General features: G+C 45.2%; 1 non-coding gene across 1 annotated transcript; it reads right to left on the reverse strand.

Moving 5' to 3' along the window:
• Positions 1-17174: 17174 nt before the first annotated feature.
• trnar-ccu (transfer RNA arginine (anticodon CCU)) lies at positions 17175-17247 on the reverse strand. The gene has a single exon. It is a non-coding gene; the product is annotated as a tRNA-Arg (tRNA).
• Positions 17248-17500: the final 253 nt, after the last annotated feature.

Raw genomic sequence — 17500 nt, forward strand, 5'->3', positions numbered from 1 at the left:
GTTAAATTGCCCATAGTGTTACCTGTTTCCACACTGTAGGTAGTCTAATCCAGGGGAAGGATCTGAAGGCCCTAATTTATGAGGGCTCTAAGCTCATGCCTTTCCAGGACTTCTCAGCGGTGGGAAACCAGAAAAGAAAACCTTACGATGATGAGCCTAAGACATAGGAATGGAAGTAAGGCCATTCAGCCCATCGGGTCCACCCCGCCATTCAATTGTGAATGATGGACATTTCAACGCCACTTGGTGGCACTCTCATCGTTCACCCTTAATTCCTTGCGTGATCAAGAATTTATCAATCTCTGCCCTGAAGACAATTAACGTCCTGGCCTCTGCTGCGCTCCACGGCAATGAATTCCACAGGCCCACCACTCTCTGCCTGAAGAAATGTCTCCTCATTTCCGTTCTAAATTGACCCCCTCTAATTCTCAGGCTGTGCCCATGGGTCCTGATGGAAACTCATTCCCAGCATCCACCCTTTCTAAGCCATGCATTATCTAGTAAATTTGTATTAGATCTCCCCTCAACCTTCGAAAATCTAATCAATACAATCCCAGGATCCTCAGCTGTTCATTGTATGTTAAGCCTCCCATTCCAGGGATCATCTGTGTGAATCTCCGCTGGACAATCTCCAGTGCCAGTATGTCCTTCCTGAGCCCAAAATTGGATACAGTATTTCAAATGGGGCCTAACCAGAGCTTTATAAAGTCTCAGAAGGACATTGCTGCTTTTACATTCCAACCCTCTTGAGATAAATTGCAACATTACATTTGTTTTCTTAACCACGGACTCAACCTGCAAGTCAACCTTTAGAGATTCCTGGACTATCATTCCCAGATCCCTTTGTACTTTGGCTTTAAGAATTTTCTCACTGTTTAAAAAATAGTCCATATCTGTATTTCTTTTTCCAAAGTGCAAATCCTAGCATTTGCTCAGGTTGAATTTCATCAGCCATTTCCTGGACCACTCTCCTAAACTGTCTAAATCTTTCTGCAGCCTCCCACCTCCTCAGAACAACCTGCTTGTCTGCCTAACTTTGCATCATCGGTGAACTTCACCAGAATGTCCCCCAGTCCCTTCACCCAGATCATTAATATATAAAGTGAACAGCTGCGGCCCCAACACTGAACCCTACGGGACACCACTTGTCACCAGCTGCCATTCCAAGAAAGAACCTTTCATCCCAACTCTCTGCCTTCTGTCAGACAGCCAATTCCCAATCCATGCCAGTAGCTCACCTCGAACACCATGGACCCTCACCTTACTCAGCAGTCTCCCGTGAGGCACCTTATCAAAGGCCTTTTGGAAATCTAGGTAGATAACATCCACTGGGTTTCCCTGGTCTAACCTACTTGTTACCTCTTCAAAGAATTCTAACAGGTTTGTCAGGCATGATCTCCCTTTACTAAATCCATGCTGACTTGTTCTAATCCAACCCTGCACTTCCAAGAATATAGAAATCTCATCCTTAATGATGGATCCTAGAATTTAACCTACAACCGAGGTTATACGAACTGGCCTATAATTTTCCATCTTTTATCTTGATCTTTTCTTGAACAAGGTGTTTACAACAGTGATTTTCCAATCATCTGGGAATTTCCCTGACTCCAGTGATTTTTGAAAGATTAAAAATAGTCTCTACTATTTCCTCAGCCACCTCCCTCAGAACTCTAGGATGTAGACCACCGGGGCCGGGAGATTCATCAATTTTTAGACCTTTTAGCTTTTCGAGCACTTCCTCTTTTGTAATGGCTACCATACTCAAATCTGCCCCCTGACTCTCCTTAATTGTTAGGATAATGCTCATGTCTTCCACTATGAAGACTGACACAAAGAATTTACCAAGTTTTTCAGCCATTTCCTTATCTCCCTTCACGAGCCTTCCTGCATCAATTTGGAATGGCCCAATTTCTACTTTTGCCTCTCGCTTGTTTCTTATGTATTGAAAGAAACTTTAACAATCATTTCTAATATTACTGGCTAGCTTACCTTCATATTTGATCCTCTCCTTCCTATTTCTATGTCTTTGTTATCCTCTGTTTGTTTTTGTCGTCTTCCCAATCTTCTGATTTCCCAGTGCTCTTGGCCACTTTGTAGACTCTCTCTTTCCCAATGATACATTTCCTGACTTCCTTTGTCAGCTCTGGCTGTTTAATTCCCGCCCCCTGACGGATAATGTTTCTGCCAAGAGAAGACTGAGGGAGTTTGGGATCCAGTACTCTCTGAGGTATCTGGCGGTGCTCCAATAACCTTACATGGATCCGTACATCTCTTTGATACATTGGAGAAGGCAAGAGACTTTGTGGACAAATTAACCGAATCTGAACAATTTAGTATCTACAAATAGTGTTGTTTGGTTATGTCTTTGCTGTTTTTAAAAAAAAACCGAGGAAGTCCAGTTGGAGCTTTCTTTTCCTTGTTTTCCCGATTGGTAAAAATCCGGTTTAAACTGTGTTTGGTGGCGGTTGAGATGTGTACTTTCAATTTCTAAGTGAAGTTATACTAGAGGATGGGTGGGGTATTTACCCCATCGATCTGAAATGTTTTTTCTCTTTATTCATATTGCTATTCTATGGTATATTTACTTTCTATTCTGCTTGTGTTTGTGGTCCAGCTCTAGCTAGAAGGAGGGAAACTGTTTGGGATGGCTAGATGCCCACTTATGGGCAGTTTGGGATGAGTAGTTGCCCCTTTGGGCAGGAGGTGAGTTTCCCTATTCAGCGCCATTGGCACTTTATATGGTGGTTTGTATTGCTTTTAATCTTTGATAGTTTTGTAGGTTTGTTAAATGTAGTGGTTTCAGTTTATGTAGTTTTTATATTTGATGGATCATATGACACTAAGGCTCAGTGATTTGTGGTTCGAGTTCCTCCTCTCTGGAATTTAAATGTTACTGCAGAATGTTATGGCTAATGACTTGATTAAATGTGAACCTGGAATATCAAGGGAAGTCACTCACCAATTAAGAGGAAGAAGGTACTTTTGAGTCTTAGAAAGGAGAAAGGGGATATTCCTTTGTTACAGGAGACGCACTTGGATGACAGGGAGCATTTGAAACTACAGCAGAATGGCTTTGATCGGATTTACTTCACATCATTTAATACCAGAAGTAGGGGAGTGGCTGTATTGGTGAGGAGGAATCTCCCATTTAAGTTACAAGAGTGTGTTAAAGACACTCACACAGGAGGTTTGTAATTCTTATCGCCTTGTTAAATGCGGTAGAATATGGTGTTTCAATGTTTATTGCCCTCCAGCTCAGCCCCTCAACTTTTTGCTAGATACGTTTTCTAAATTGATCAGTCTGGAGTCCTGGCATATCATCATAAGGGGAGATTTTAACTGTCTCATGGATCCCACAGTACAGAGGTTGCCCAAAGCCCTCCCCCCCCCCCCCGCCCCGCCAACCACGATACCCTCTGTACAAACTAAACAATCAATGTATCTGTGTGTGGAGTGAGGGTTGGTGGACATCTGGAGGTGTCTCCACCCTACAGGCAGGGATTTTACGGGTTTTCTTTTCCAATCCACACAGATGTCACGCCAGGATTGATTTTTTCCAATCCCCGTGGCAACCCTGGACTTGGTGGTTAAGATTAAGGACGTTACAGTGGGTCCAAGGCACTGGCAGATGGATCCCTTTATCCTCAAGGATAATATATTTATGGAGCATTTGTCTCGGGCATTTTGGACTTTCCTAGACATTAACTCACACTCGGTTAGTAGCCAATCCTTCCTTTCGGAAATTGCCAAAGCCTATGCCAGTTGATCAGTTATTTCCTACACTGCCAGTAGGAGGCGGAAGAAGGGTGAGCAGCAATGTCTCCTCGAAGCATGGTTGAAGGCAGCTGAGAAGGTCGAATTTGACAGACCCTCGTTGGTCAAGTTACAGAGGATTACGGCGCTGCGGTCTGCATTGAATTCCATGCTCACGCAGACAGCAAAGAATGAGCTTACTTTTGCAAAGCAAAGGTTATATGATCATGGAGACAGGTCTGGTAAATACTTAGCATATCTCGCTAGGAAAAGGAGCGCCCCTCAAGCCATTACGGTGATTAGGGAAGGGTCTGGGAACCGAACGTGTGACTCCAAAAAGATTAATGTGTCATTCCAGAGATTTTACTCGAAGTTATACCAATCTGAGGTTTGTGAGGAGGGGCGGGCCCAAATGGAGGCTTTATTCAAGGATCTGGAGCTCCTGGGTGTGACCCCCGAACAAGAGTCTTTTCTCAATGCCCCCTTATCAGAGCAAGAGGTGCAGGAGGCTGTGAAGCAGCTTCAGAGTGGAAAGGCACACGGTCCTGATGGACTTCCCAGCGAAATCTAGAAGGAATTTATAAACATATTGTCAGGCCCGATGTTCAACATGTTTAATGACTCATACAGCCATGATTGTCTCCCGCCATCTCTGAGAGAGGCCAATATTTCGCTTATTCTTAAAAAAGGGAAGGTCCCGGGGGACTGTGCTTTGTACAGGCCCATTTCACTCTTAAATGTGAACTTTAAAATCCTCTCCAAGACCCTTGTGTTCAGGCTGGAGACTGTGTTACCTTCTATTGTTAAAGAGGACCAGACGGGCTTCATAAAGGGCCGCAGATCCTCCAATAATGTTAGGAGGCTGCTTAATGTAATTCAAGTGTGTCAACAACAGTCAATATAGGGATTGGTGATTTCTCTAGATACAGAGAAGGCCCTTGACCGAGTTGAGAGGCCGTACCTTTTCTATACTCTGGAGCGGTTTAACTTGCACGAAGTTTTTATAAGATGGGTAAAGGTTCTCCACAATGACCCTCTCACTGCAATCATCACCAACAGGGTGTGATCAAGCAATTTTAACATTTTTTGGGTCAGCTGGCAGGTCTGTTCCTTTTCCCCACTGCTTTTTACAGTGAGGATTGAATCATTGGTGGAGGGCATTCATAGGGATCCCAATATATCAGCTCCAGGCGTGGGGTCAAGTTTACATCAGAGTTTATTGTATGTGGATGATGTCCTCATTCTTTCGTCAAATCCAGCAGTTTCAGTACCTCGTCTGTTAGCATGCATCTGTGTGTTTGGCACCTTTTTGGGGGACAAGATTAATCTTTCAAAATCAGACGCTATGCCTATGGGTGGTCTTATGAAAGTGTTAAGTCTTGAGGGTGAATATCGATTCCCATTTAAATGGTCACAGGGGGGTTTTGTGTATTTGAGCATGTTCATTACTCCAGTTCTGAATCGGCTGTTCAAAGCCAATTTTGTTCAATTATTTGACAAAATCAAACAAGACCTTCAAAGATGGAGGCGCTTCTGGTCTCGTGGTTGGGTCGGATAGCGCTTATTAAGATGAATATTCTCCCTCATTTACTATACCCTATATGGATGCTCCCCCTGATTTTCGATAAGCAAACATTCAGGAGACTGAACGGCTGGTTCAGCCCCTTTATTTGACATCGTCAGTGGCCCCACATTAAATGAGCTAAACTGCGATTGTCTCACAGACTGGGGGGAGTGGATCTCCCAGACATTAAAAGCTACCAACGAAGCTCACTTTTATCCTACATGAGTGATTGGGCTTGTGGGGACCCTCTTTCAATATGGTTCGATATTGAAACCTCCCAGACGAAGGTGACCCCTTACTCACTTGCTGTGTTTGGACAAAATGAGGACAGTTAGGGAATATTGCCAGAACCCAATAGTTATCGATACTGTTAAAGCATGGAGGGCAATTCGGCAGAGGGAAGGCAATATTGGCAAGACATCTTCTCTTACACCGGGTTTTCAACCGGGGCTGATAGATTCAGGATGCAAACATTGGGCAGTTAGGGGTGTGTCTTGTGCGGGTGATTTGTTTGAGGGAGACACAATGATGTCCTTCGATCAGTTCTCACGGAAACACAAGCTACTGAACAGGGACCTCTTTCGTTTATTTCAAGTTAGAGATTTTATTCAAAAAAAGACGACACTTTTGACTGATCCCTCCAAGTCCGACATAGAGAGAGGGGTGATTTCGCCCCATATCCTGCAGAGCCCACAAAATTCTGTCTTTTTCTGACACAACATCCCACCAAACCCAACACAGACCTGGGGACGTTTCCAGGGGAGATGAGAAATCGTCTTGACATCAGAGAAAGAAGATCAGCCGTGAAGACAAGGCTTAAAAGTCAGCCATCCCAGATGGGACTTGAACCGACAATCCCACGCGGAGAAGGCCAGTATCTTATCCATTGAACCACTGGGGCCACATACTCTAAACTGAAATGGCTGCCTATAAATACTGCACCCTGAACCTCTCATATTGTGTTCTTCTCTGAGTTTTATACTCACACTGATTGTTCCCCCTACCATCTCACGCTAAATCATTGGCTGCTTGATAAAATTGTTCTTACCTCCCATTTCTCCCCAAACAGACAGACAAGAAATCCACCAAACTCCAACTTTGCACAACTCAAGTCTGAGGAAAATGGAGCAGACAGGAAAATACCAAAGGGCTCAATGTTGTTGTGTGCAGCACTTTCAAGATATTTGCAGTTACTGGGGAAGGAGGAAGTGGAGATGTTGCAAAAAGCTGCATTGAGGACAAATCAACAGAATCTTAGCGGGCATTCAGCCCATTGGGGCTGTGCTGTCTCTTTCAGACAATTCACCCCAAGATCTCCCAAACCCTGGAATTACCTTGTGCAAGTTTCTACTAAAGAGCATTTTCCATAATCTCGAAGCAGGCAAGTGATTTTTAACGGAGTGGTTGAAAAATCCAGTCAATTTGGATTGAGTTGGAATTGATATGGGATGAAAATCAGCCACCACATAGACCAGGCTTAAAAAGTCAACACCCCAAAAGGGATTTGAACCTCCAATCTACTACATCAGAAGCTACAGTCTTACCCATTAAGCCATAAAACCTCAGCGACAATACCCTACTGGGAATAGTTGATCTTAAACGAGTGCTACAGCCGAGCATATTCTAAGATCTGTCACAACACACTGAGGGACGCACTAAAGTTTCGGGCAGCTGCTGCCAAGGTGTAACAGGGAAACAATACAGTCTCAGGTCTTTCTGACAAATTATTACATGGTCGTTTCATTTCTCAGACCCTCTTGGTGCCTGACAATGAACAGAGATCGTTTCCTGCCCAAGTACAAAATGCCTTTTTTTTTCACGACACAGAACTTTGAGAAATGTCAAAATTCCAGTGTTTTGTTGGTTCTTTTCTCTCTGCATAGACTGTACACAACTGATTTAGAACCTTTTTCTGCATTTCTATTTGATTTTTTATGAATAAAGTATATTTTTTAAATAAATAAAATCTGGAGAGAGAGAAGATCTGCCCGAGCTTGCGAGACCCCCCTTTGTGGAAGAGAGCCAGCGCGATATCAGGACAGGAAGGAGATTCCAATGGCCCAGCATGGATTGTTCCAGTTAATACCCTCGCCTACTTGACCACAAAGTGAAGTGGGAGATTGCACGGGGCAGGGTGACACTAGGCACACGGACACACAAGATGGCCACTGAGCCAGAAGTTGGCCATTTGACACACAAGATGGCCGCCGGACCACTATATGGAGAGAGATAGCAGAGCAAACACAGACACTGCCTGGGGCCACCAGAATGCCAGCACAATGCACTCACAACCGAGTTGATTAGGTTAAGGCAAATGGGAGAGACAATACACATGAATAACATACACTGCCCGCCGAAGGGTCTGGGTCAGACAACACCTTTGATAGAAATGCTAACTGTTAGATACAGCCTCAATACAGAGGGATAATAGTCAGGGCTGCAGTAATCGGCCTTCTCAGGAAGAGCGATTAGCGCCCATTACTACAGCAACGGACTTCCGCGCAGACGCTGAAACTGACAACAACTGCACTGAAATTAACAAAGGCCACGCTGGAACTGACAATAACTGCACATAAACGATCAAGGATTCTGCAATGTTTACAATAAACAAGCCATGTTACAGAGACAATAACCTCATCACTGACCTATTATATCACAAAATGTATCACAGTATCTTGACCATGTGCTCCGGGTTGAGAGAAGAATCACAGCTGACCACTGTGCTGTTGGTGCTGCTCTCTCCCCGGAGCTCCGGGATTTCCTTGGACAATAAACTCTGTTGGTGAACCCCGACTCTGACACAGAGCCTGGTGATTTTCAGCAGTTGCCTTCCCACAAATGTTTGTCCAATCTGTGGATAAGACCATAAGACCATAAGACCATAAGACATAGGAGTGGAAGTGAGGCCATTCGGCCCATCGAGTCCACTCCGCCATTCAATCATGGCTGCTGGGCACTTCAACTCCACTTACCCGCATTCTCCCCGTAGCCCTTAATTCCCCGAGACAACAAGAATCTATCAATCTCTGCCTTGAAGACAGTTAGCGTCCCGGCCTCCACTGCACTCTGCGGCAATGAATTCCACAGGCCCACCACTCTCTGGCTGAAGAAATGTCTCCACATTTCTGTTCTGAATTTACCCCCTCTAATTCTCAGGCTGTGTCCACGGGTCCTAGTCTCCTCACCTAACGGAAACAATTACCAAGCATCCACCCTTTCTAAGCCATGTATTATCCTGTACGTCTCTATTAAGTCTCCCCTTAATCTTCTGAACTCCAATGAATACAATCCCAGGATCCTCAGCCGTTCCTCATATGTTAGGCCTACCATTCCAGGGATCATCCGTGTGAATCTCCGCTGGACACGTTCCAGTGCCAGTATGTCCTTCCTGAGGTGTGGGGACCAAAACTGGACACAGTACTCCAAATGGGGCCTAACCAAAGCTTTATAAAGTCTCAGTAGCACAATGATGTTTTTATATATGTGGCACTCCAAGTTCTCCAACACTGGCTTAACTACCTCACATCTCCATCATAGCCTCCTTGCAATTGTATTCAATACCTTGACTAAGAAAGGTAAGGACCCAAATGCATAGCCACAGCCCCATCAGTTCCAACCTTGAACACCCAGATTTCAATCATTTCCATTGACATATTGGACATCATCATAAATACCAAACATGCAGGTAATCTGGGGTTCAGCTGGTAATGTTGACAGAATATAGCTTAGACTGACACCAACAAAACCAAAAGAGTCGTTGCTTTGTCCATAGATGGGTAGGCCTATATGTTGGAGCCCCATTGATCTCATGGATAAAGCACTAACTTCCTAAACCAGAGATTGTGCGCTCAAGTCTTATTTGGGGTTTTGATTTGTTGAAATCTTCACTGTGCAGCTGATCTTAATCTTGTATGGTCACGTGACCATGGCAACAAAATCAGGCATTCTCAATTGATCCTCAGCTGGAGAAATTTGACCTGATAGAAAATTGGCCAAACTAAATTAAACAGCAGCTATCAGCTCGAGAGAACAGTGCAACTAAGATCAAAGAGCTACAAAGAGTCAAGAAGAACCAGTTCCAACCAGACTGAGGGTTGTATATTGGAGAAGTGTCAGCCTGAGTCAATCCACTTTATAGCTCCTGGCATGACAACAGTGAAGGGTATTGGTGTGACCCCATTGGATGATGTGAACCCAGCTCATGACCGTATTGGTCAAAGAAACAGAAGATTCTGGAAGATCAGGGACAGGAGAAGAGGAAAACACACCTGAACGCCAAACCCTTAGCAAAGCCTTGACTGGGTCCTGCAGTGGAGATCTGACCATCTGCTCCAAACTTGTTCATAAAACTCCTCACGTGAGTTGTGCAGGCCATTCAGACCATCACATCCACACTGACCCTCTGAAGAGCATCCCAGCCAGGCCAAACCCCTACCTCCCACCCTGCATTCCCCAAAGCCAATCCACCGAACCTGCACATCTTTGGGCTGTGGGAGGAAACCAAAGCACCCGGAGTACCCCATGGAGAGAATGTGCAAACTCGACACAAACAGACACCCAAGGGAGGAATCAAAGCCAGGTCCCTGACACTGTGAGGCAGCAGTGCTACCCACTGAGCCACCATGCCATCCCCAGGAGAACCTCAGCTGGTTTTCAGCCATTGTGACTGTGCTTTCTCTTTCAAACAATTCACCTCAATCCTGCAAATCTTGTGCAAGAAGATGTTGGGCACCACTTCCCATCAACTGAATGCAGACATGGAGATTTTCCCAAAGTAGATAAGAAATCAAGTTGACAAATGGCAAGTGACTGACACCCCAGATGGGACTCGAATCCACAATCCCTGACTTAGAAGGCCAGTGCCATATCCATGAGGCCACTGGGGCCACACAGCAGGCTCAAAATCACAGCCTTTATGTACTGCACCCAACCACTCATTCTGTGTGTTTCTGAGTGTTTTTCTCTCACTGATTGTTTTTTACCCCTACCATCTCATGCTGAATTGTTGGCTGCTTGATTAATCAATCTCACTTCCTATTTGTCCCCAAACGGACAGACGAGAAATTAACCAAACTCCAATGTTGCACAATTCAATTCTGAGGAATATGGAGCAGACGAGAAAATAGCAAAGGGCTCAATGTTATTTTGTGCAGCACCTTGAAGATATTTGCAGTTAGTTGGGAAGGAGTAAGTGGAGATTTTGCAAACAGCTGCATTGAGGACAAATCAACAGAATCATAGCAGGCATTCAGCCCATTGTGGCTGAGCTGTCTCTTTCAGACAATTCACCCCAAGATCTCCCAATTCCTGCAATTACCTTGTGCAAGTTTCGAATAATCATCGTTAAAAATCAGACAACACCAGGTTGGAGTCCAACAGGTTTATCTCAAAGTACTAGCTTTCGGAGCGCTGCTGCTTCGTCAGGTGGTTGTGGAGTATAAGATTGTAAGACACAGAATTTATGGCAAAAGTTTACAGTGTGATGTCACTGAAATTATATGTTGAAAAAAATCTGGATTGTGTGTGAAGTCTCTCATCTTTTAGAATGACCAGGTTGGTTTCAGTTCTTTCATGTGTAAATCACAAAATATTTTTCATTGCCAAGTGAAATGGCAAGCTCTCCAATAAAAGCTAAATGCTGTGAATGCTGGAAATCTGAAACAGAGAAAATGCTGGAGAAATCATGACTCAAAAACATGATTGAGTTTTCTGAAAAAGTCACAAAGAGGATTGATGAGGGCAGAGCGGTGGATGTGATCTATATGGACTTCAGTAAGGTGTTCGACAAGGTTCCACATGGGAGACTGATCAGCAAGGTTAGATCTCATGGAATACAGGGAGAATTAGCTCTTTGGATACAGAACTGGCTCAAAGGTAGGAGACAGAGGTTGGTGGTGGAGGGTTGTATTTCAGACTGGAGCCCTGTGACCAATGGAGTGCCACAAGAATCAGTGCTGGGTCCACTACTTTCCATCATTTATATATATGTTAGTATCATTATGAGGGATCATTAGTAAGTTTGCAGATGACACCAAAATTGGAGGTGTAGTGGACAGCAAAGAAGGTTCCCTCAGATTACAACGGGATCTTGATTAGAAGGGCCGATGAGCTGAGGAGTGATGGGTGGAGTTTAATTTAGATCAATGTGAGGTGCTGCATTTTGGGAAAGCAAATCTTAGCTGGGCTTATAGACTTAATGGGAATGTCCCAGGGAGTGTTGGTGAACAAAGAGACCTTAGAGTGTAGGTTCATAGCTCCTTGAAAGTAGTGTCGCAGATCGATAGGATAGTGAAGAAGGCGTTTGGTATGCTTTCCTTTATTCTAAATCAGTTGTGTACAGTCTATGCAGAGAGATAAGAACCAACAAAACATTGGAATGTTGTCATTTCTCAAAGCTTCTGTATCGTTGTGAACAAAAAGGCATTTTGTACCTGGGCAGGAACTGATCACTGTTCATTGTCAGGCACCAAGAGGGTCTGTGAATTGAAAGAACGATGTGATAGTTTGTCAGAAAGACCTGAGACTGTGTTGTTTCCCTGTTACACCTTGGCAGCAGCTGATCGAAACTTTAGTGTATCCCTCAACATGTCATCTGAGATGTTGGAACATGCTGGGCTGTAACACTCATTTGATGCAAAGACTTTACACTGGCAAATGGCTATGTGTGCCCTAGTCGCATATTGGGCAAACCACTGTCCTCCTAAGTGTGGGATTGTGGGTTTAATTCCCCTCTGGGCTGCTTACGTTTTAAGCTTAGTCTTCGTAGCTGACTTTTGTCCCATGCCAACTTTATCACGATCCAAATTGACTGCATTTTTCAAACTACCCTGTTCAAAATCATAGATACATAGATACATAGAACAATACAGCACAGAACAGGCCCTTCGGCCCACGATGTTGTGCCGAAACTCTAACCTAGAAAAAGCACCCATCCATGTACCTATCCAAATGCCGCTTAAAGGTCGCCAATGATTCTGACTCTACCACTCCCACGGGCAGAGGATTCCATGCCCCCACCACTCTCTAGGTAAAGAACCCACCCCTGACATCTCCCCTATACCTTCCACCCTTCACCTTAAATTTATGTCCCCTTGTAACACTCTGTTGTACCCGGGGAAAAAGTTTCTGACTGTCTATTCTATCTATTCCTCTGATCATCTTATAAACCTCTATCAAGTCACCCCTCATCCTTCGCTGTTCCAACGAGAAAAGGCCGAGAACTCTCAACCTGTCCTCGTACGACCTACTCTCCATTCCAGGCAACATCCTGGTAAATCTTCTCTGCACCCTCTCCAAAGCTTCCACATCTTTCCTAAAGTGAGGCGACCAGAACTGCACACAGTACTCCAACTGTGGCCTAACCAAAGTCCTGTACAGCTGCAACATCACTTCACGACTCTTGAATTCAATCCCTCTGCTAATGAACGATAATACTCCATAGGCCTTCTTATAAACTCTATCCACCTGAGTGGCAACCTTCAAAGATCTATGTACATAGACCCCAAGATCCCTCTGTTCCTCCACCTGACCAAGAACCCTACCATTAACCCTGTATTCCGCATTCTTATTTGTTCTTCCAAAATGGACAACCTCACACTTGGCAGGGTTGAACTCCATCTGCCACTCCTCAGCCCAGCTCTGCATCATATCTAAGTCCCTCTGCAGCCGACAACAGCCCTCCTCACTGTCCAAAACTCCACCTATCTTCGTATCATCTGCAAATTTACTGACCCACCCTTCGACTCCCTCATCTAAGTCATTAATAAAAATTACAAACAGCAGAGGACCCAGAACTGAACCCTGCGGAACTCCACTTGTAACTGGGCTCCAGGCTGAATATTTACCATCTACCACCACTCTCTGCCTTTGACCAGTTAGCCAGTTTTCTATCCAATTGGCCAAATTTCCCTCTATCCCATGCCTCCTGACTTTCCGCATAAGCCTACCATGGGGAACCTTATCAAATACCTTACTAAAATCCATGTACACTACATCCACTGCTCTACCCTCATCCACATGCTTGGTCTCCTCCTCGAAGAATTCAATAAGACTTGTAAGGCAAGACCTACCCTTCACAAATCCGTGCTGACTGTCCCTAATCAATCAGTGTCTTTCCAGATACTCGTAAATCCTATCCCTCAGTACCCTTTCCATTACTTTGCCTACCACAGAAGTAAGACTAACTGGCCTGTAATTCCCGGGGTTATCCCTATTCCCTTTTTTGAACAGGGGCACAACATTTGCTACTCTCCAGTCCCCTGGTACCACCCCCGTTGCCAGTGAAGACGAGAAGATCATTGCCAACGGTACTGCAATTTCCTCTCTTGCTTCCCACATAATCCTAGGATATATCCCATCAGGCCTGGGAGACTTGTCTATCCTCAAGTTGTTCAAAATGTCCAACACATCTTCCTTCCTAACAGGTATCTCTTCTAGCTTATCAGTCCGTTTCACACTCTCCTCTTCAACAATACGGTCCATCTCGTTCGTAAATACTGAAGAGAAGTACTTGTTCAAGACCTCTCCCATCTCTTCCGACTCAATACACAATCTCCCACTACTGTCCTTGATCGGACCTACCCTCGTTCTCATCATTCTCAGGTTTCTCACATACGCATAAAATGCCTTGGGGTTATCCTTGATCCTATCCGCCAAGGATTTTTCATGCCCTCTCTTAGCTCTCCTCATCCCTTTCTTCAGGTCCCTTCTGGCTATCCTGTATCCCTCCACTGCTCTGTCTGAACCCTGTTTCCTCAAACTTATGTAAGCCTCCTTCTTCCTCTTTACTAGACATTCAACCTCCCTCGTCAACCAAGGCTCCCTCACACGACCATTTCTTTCCTGCCTGATAGGTACATACATATCAAGGACACGTCGTATCTGCTCCTTGAAAATGTTCCACATTTCCACCACATCCTTCCCTGACAGCCTATGCTCCCAACGTATGCTCCTCAAATCCTGTCTTACAGCATCGTAATTTCCCTTCCCCCAATTGTAAAATCTACCTTGTTGTGCGCACCTATCTCTCTCCATAACCAAGGTGAAAGTCACAGAATTGTGGTCACCATCACCAAAATGTTCACCCACTAACAAGCCCACCACTTGTCCTGGTTCATTACCGAGTACCAAATCCAATATGGCCTCCCCTCTGGTTGGACACTCTACATACTGCGTTAGAAAAGCTTCCTGGACACACTGCACAAACACCGCCCCATCCAATCTACTTGATCTAAAGAGCTTCCAATCAATATTTGGGAAGTTGAAGTCGCCCATGACTACGACCCTGTGGTTTCTGCACCTTTCCAAAATCTGTTTCCCAATCTGTTTCTCCACATCTCTGCTGCTATTGGGGGGCCTATAATAAACACCCAACAAGGTGACTGCACCTTTCCTATTTCTGACTTCAGCCCATACTACTTCCAGAGGCAGATCCCCCTCAAACTTCCTTTCTACATTGTGCCTGTGTTGAGATTATGGTGAATGATGTGTAATAGAAACTTGCACAAGGCAATTCCAGGCTTGGGGAGATCTTGGGGAGAATTGTCTGAAAGAGACAGCACAGCCACAATGGGCTGAATGCCCGCTAAGATTCTGTTGATTTAGAACATACAACATAGAACATAGAACAGTACAGCACTGAACAGGCCCTTCAGCCCACGATGTTGTGCCGTCCATTGATCCTCATGTATGCACCCTCAAAAGTCTGTGACCATATGCATGTCCAGCAGTTTCTTAAATGTCCCCATTGACCTTGCTTCCACAACTGCTGCTGGCAACGCATTCCATGCTCTCAGAACTCTCTGTGCAAAGAACCCGGCTCTGACATCCCCTCTATACTTTCCTCCAACCAGCATCCTTCCTCTAATAGTGCGACCAGAACTGGATGCAGTATTCCAAGTGCGGTCTAACCAAAGAAAGCATTTGTCCTCAATACAACTTGTTGCAACATCTCCACCTACTTCCTCCCCACTAACTGCAAATATCTTGAAAGCGTTGCACAAAATAACATTGAACCCTTTGCTATTTTCCTGACTGCTCCATTTTCCTCAGATGTGAGTTGTGCAATGTTGGAGTTTGGTTGTTTCTTGTCTGTCCGTTTGGGGACAAATGGGAAGCGAGATTGATTTATCAAGCAGCCAATATTTTAGCATGAGATGGAAGTTATAAAAAACAATCAGTGAGAGTATAAAACTGAGAAAAACACAATATGAGCCATCAGAGTGCAGTAGTTAAAGGCTGCCAGTTTAACAGCAGGCATGTAGCCCCAGTGGCCTAATGGATAAGACATTGGGCTTCCCAAGCCAGGGATTGTGGGTTCAAATCCTATCCTGAGTGGTTAGCATTCATAGGTTGCCCTCTTTGTGCTTTAATTCTAACCTACATTATAAACATGTCTGCATTCAGTTGATGGGAAGTGCTGTCTAACATGAACTTACACAAAGTTGTCGGGGATCTGCAGGATTGGGTCGAAATTGCCTGAAAGAGACAGCAGAGCCATAATGGGGAAAGAACTGCTGAGATTCTCCTGGGGCTGGCATGGTGACTCACAGTGTCAGGGACCTGGCTTTGATTCCTCCCTTGGGTGTCTGTTTGTGTCGAGTTTGCACATTCTCTCCATGGGGTACTCGGAGTGCATTGTGTTCCTCCCACAGCCCAAAGATGTGCAGGTTCGGTGGATTGGTTTTGGGGAATGCAGGGTGAGAGGACAGGGATTGGGCCTGAATGGGATGCTGTTCAGAGGCTGAGTGAGGACTTGCTGGGGTGAATGGCTTGTCCCCCTCACTCTCGGGCTTTTATGAACAAATTTGGAGCAGATGGTCAGAGCTCTGCTGCAGATCCCAGTCAAGGCTTTGCAAAGGGACTGGTATCCAGGTGTGTGTTCATATCCTTCTTTTCCCTGACCTTCCAGATTGTTCTGTAGCTTTGGCCAAAGGGGTCATGAGCCGGGTTCACATCATCCAATGGGGTCACATTGCCAGGAGCTTGACAACGGATTTACTTAGACTGACACTTCCAGTCATCGAGTCATAGAGATGTACAGCACAGAAACACACCCTCGGTCCAACCCGTCCATGCCGAACAGATATCCCAACCCAATCTAGTCCCACCTTCCAGCACCCGGCCCATCTCCCTCCAAACTCTTCCTATTTATATACCATTCCAGATGCCTTTTAAACGATGTAATTGTACCAGCCTCCACCACTTCCTCTGGCAGCTCATTCCACACACACACACCACCCTCTGCCTGAAAAAGTTGCCCCTTAGGTCTCTTTTATATCTTTTCCCCCTCACTCTAAACCTAAGCCCTCTAGTTCTGGACTCCCCCACCCCAGGGAAAAGACCTTGGCTGTTTACTCTAATCATGCTGCTCATGCTCCAAAATTGTTTATAAGAGCCCAAGGGTGAGGAGGGCAGGCCATTCAGCCCATCACATCCACACTGACCCTTTGAAGAGCATCCCACCCAGGCCCAACCCCTATCCTCTCTCCCTGCATTCCCCAAAGCCAATCTACCGAACCTGCACATCTTTGGGATGTGGGAGGAAACCAAAGCACCCGGAGTACCCCATGGAGAGAATGTGCAAACTCGACACAAACAGACACCCAAGGGAGGAATCAAAGCCAGGTCCCTGACACTGTGAGGCAGCAGTGCTACCCACTGAGCCACCATGCCATCCCCAGGAGAATCTCAGCAGGTTTTCAGCCATTGTGACTGTCCTGTCTCTTTCAGGGAATTCTGCAGATCCCCAAAAGATCTGTGTCAGGTCACATGGGACACCACATCCCATCAACTGAATGCAGACATAGGGATGTTTGCAAAGTGGATTAAAGAGTAGGGACACATATTAAGAGTCATACACCCCAGATGGGACTTGAACCCACAATCCCTGGATTAGGAGGCCAGTGCCTTATCCATTAGGCCACTGGGGCCAGACAGGCGCACCAGCAATGGCAGCCTTTAAATACTGCACCCTGACCTCTCATAGTGTGTGTTTCTGTGTGTTGTACTCTCACTAATTGGTTCTTATCCCTTCCATCTCATGCTAAATTGTTGGCTGCTTGATAAATTGATCCCGCCTCCCATTTCTCCCCAAATGGACAGATGAGAAATCAACCAAACTCCAACTTTGCACAACTCAAGTCTGAGGAAAATGGAACAGACAGGAAAATAGCAAAGGGCTCA

The sequence above is a fragment of the Chiloscyllium punctatum genome, chromosome 18 (genome assembly GCF_047496795.1).
Source record: "Chiloscyllium punctatum isolate Juve2018m chromosome 18, sChiPun1.3, whole genome shotgun sequence".
Taxonomy (NCBI): Eukaryota; Metazoa; Chordata; class Chondrichthyes; order Orectolobiformes; family Hemiscylliidae; genus Chiloscyllium; species Chiloscyllium punctatum.